Consider the following 3,424-nt stretch of genomic DNA (forward strand, 5'->3'; position numbering starts at 1 on the left):
GGTTCGGGTAATGGGTTTGGCGGCTACAGGCCTGTCGTCGACCCTACAGGTGTGTAGGGTTATTTTGGCCTTTATTTTATATATATATATATTTTTATCATCTTTTCCTAACTACTTTTTGCTTTTGCATTGTCGGATTCCAATGAAGTGTATGTTCCACGATGGAACATCCGCCGAGGAACAACCATTCGGACGCCTGTAGAATGCGTCGAATGGGCGCGCCACGCCGCCCCCGCCGGTGCGCTGGGGGAAGCCATGTCCAGCTACCAGGAGGGTAGGCTGTCGAATGAACTGCGGATTCTCCTTGCCCGGATGCAGCCGCGCGTCGAGTTACTTTGTCGTGAAAACGACAAGTTAAAGACGGCGCGTAGCCTGGAAGTGGCTCAGGCGCGGGCCATCCGGGAGGAGAACAAGAGGCTTGCCGCAGTGGCTGCGGAAAAGGAGAAGGCCTTCCAGGCCTTTGAAGTTGAAGTTCAGGCCCGTCTCGAGGCCCGTTCCAAGGCTGCCCAAGCTGTTAATGAACAGCTTCGGCTGGCTAAGGAAACTGCACGGAACGCAACTGAGAGGGCCACCAAGGCTGAAGTTGTTGCTGAGCCTCTACGCATTGAGAATGAGGAGCTTAAAGCCAAGCTAGAGAGGCTCCAGCAGGCTCATGATGCCTTGGCTATGGAAGACGCCAAGAAGCTCCAGGAGATCTTGGACCAGAGGGGCGTGCTTGACAACACTGAGCGGAAGCTAAAGGGCGTTGAAGAGGCTGCTGCTAAGGAAGTGTTGCTCGCCAACCTTAACAAAAGTGAAGCCGAACGCGCCCGTAACCAAGCTCAAGCTGCCCTCCAGGAGGCTCTGGTTGCCAAGGAATGCTTCTTCGAGAAGCGTTGTCTCAGGTATGCGTAATTTCATAATATCTTTACGCTTTTCTTTGTACATAGAAAAGGTTTTGATACTTGTATTTTTTCTTGTAGGTTGTGCATCGAGTCTTCACAGACACATCATACGACGATGCCATGAGCGCAGCCCTCAACGCTTCTCATGAGGATGGGGAAAAGTCCGGCTTCCTGCTTGGTCTAGGGTTCGTTGAGAAAGGCATCCCGCCTTCCAACTTCCCTTTATATGATGTGGATACTGAAGCTGTATATGACCAAGCAGTGAACCAGTATGCCGCCTTCCCGCATCCGGTAGTGGAGAAGGTGAACGAAGTTGCTGCTGCTGATGATGGGCTAGCCATTCTAAAGACCTTCCTTGAACCGCCACAGCCAACTGATGGTGCGGGTACAAGTGGGTTTGGAGGGAGTGGTCCTGAAGCTTGAACCTTAAGATCCCTTCCCACTGTTAGGATAGGTTTACATTGTATAGATTTATATTCATGTAGGCGGGTAGTTACCCGGCCATTCTTGTAATACTTGAATTATTATGAAATATAAATCTTTGTGAGGGTAGGACCGCTACTTTCACTGGATGACTTGCTTTATAAACGTTATATGACTTGCTCATGCATACTTGTGTTTAAATTAGCAACCTTCCAAGTGTTCTGAATAAGTTAACCTTTGAACGTGGTAGATAATAGGTTGAAGTTTTGCTTCCTCCTTTGTGATTGTGCGGGTAAGACCGTCACTTGCACTTAGGAGGATGGCTAAACTTTACCTATATCTCACCTGCGTGGAGGTTTTCCTCATCTTAGAAATTTTCTAAGTGTTTAGAATAAGTTAACCTTTGAACGTGGTAGATAATAGGTTGAAGTTTTGCTTCCTCCTTCGTGATTGTGCGGGTAAGACCGTCACTTGCACTTAGTAGGATGGCTAAACTTTACCTATATCTCACCTGCGTGGAGGTTTTCCTCATCTTAGAAATTTTCTAAGTGTTTAGAATAAGTTAACCTTTGAACGTGGTAGATAATAGGTTGAAGTTTTGCTTCCTCCTTCGTGATTGTGCGGGTAAGACCGTCACTTGCACTTAGTAGGATGGCTAAACTTTACCTATATCTCACCTGCGTGGAGGTTTTTCTCATCCTTCCGTTAGAAATTTTCTAAGTATTTTGAATAGGTTAACCGTTCGACGCGCGGTTGTCAATAGGTTAGTTCGGTTTCTTCTATCATGATTTGTGCGGTTAGGACTGGCACTTTCATTTAGTGGGATCACCAAACTTTACCTATAACTGACCTGCGTGAAGGTTTTCCGTTTATTGTGTTTACGCGGGTTTTGCCGCCTTCCACACGCAACGACTTCTTTCCCCACTTATGTATGCGGTGAAGACCGGCATATCAGTGTGGAAAGTTCATAAGTATAAATGTAAGACCATCAGCGTCAATGTGATAAGGAGAATCATTTCCATTAGAAGTGGCTCTGGGCTTTTTCTTTTACAAGTTTGGAATTGATCTACATGCAGATTGTGTAATTGAGCTCCCTTCCATGTTCTTGGGAGTGTCATCGAGCCTTTCGAGCCGATATGCACTTGGTTCGGAATCTCGTTGTTTACGCAGTATGTAGTCTCCAACATTGAAGCTGCAGTTTTATTCGTGTTTTCCCCAACTGGGGTTCTATACGCATCAGCCTGCTCAGCGTTCGTTACGCCACGAGGTGCGCGAGCGTCCCATCTCTGACAAATGCTTCGACGATGTCCTTCACGTCTATGCATTCTTCAGTGTTGTGGCCTTTTGTCCTGTGAAAGTCACAGTATTTGCTCCGATCAGCATTGTGACGATGTCGGATTATTGGAGCCTTTGGCCATGGGAGCTTCTCGGTGGCGAATATCTCGGTGACGCTTTTGGTGAGTGGCGTCCATCTGGAGTTCTGGTTCGACTGTACGTTATCCCTTCCGCCTAACCGATGTTGCAAGCCGGATGAGGTGTCAAAGTTTACCCTTGACTGCCAAATGCCTAGCTTCCGCTTTTTGTTTAGTCGGGCGGTAAGGACGTTGTCTTCTCTTGTTTTCTGGGTGTAGAGGTTTGTGCTCTAGGGGAGATCTCTACCCAGTTGCTTCTCCGTTTCCGCAAAGCGTTTAGCTGCTGTCATGATGGCATCCCATGTGGACGGCATGCCATCTTTACCCGTTAAGGTGCGGATGAGCTATGGGTCTTCCGCGCCCTGGATGAAAGCAGCGCGAACAAGATCTTCGCTAATAGTGCCCAGACTTAGCTTCTTTGAATTGAAGCGCGTGATGAAGTCTAGTAAAGACTCATCTTCCTCTCGGATGCAGTTGAGATTGTCCATTGCTCTTCGGTATACTTTCTTTGTTGGCTAAAGTGTTGGCTGAACTTCTGCTGGAAGTCTGCCCAATCGTAGATGTGGTGGACCGGTAGACGATCGAACCACGCTCTAGCTGGCCCAACAAGCGTCATTTGGAACATGTAACACCACGTAGGTTCCGTCCAATTACTGACGGTTGCCCTCGCTATGAACCTGTTCAAATGAACGTCTGGATCAGATA

The sequence above is a fragment of the Bidens hawaiensis genome, unplaced genomic scaffold (assembly GCF_021521415.1).
Source record: "Bidens hawaiensis isolate Kalapana, Puna unplaced genomic scaffold, B.hawaiensis_p1.1 tig00018669_1, whole genome shotgun sequence".
NCBI lineage: Eukaryota > Viridiplantae > Streptophyta > Magnoliopsida > Asterales > Asteraceae > Bidens > Bidens hawaiensis.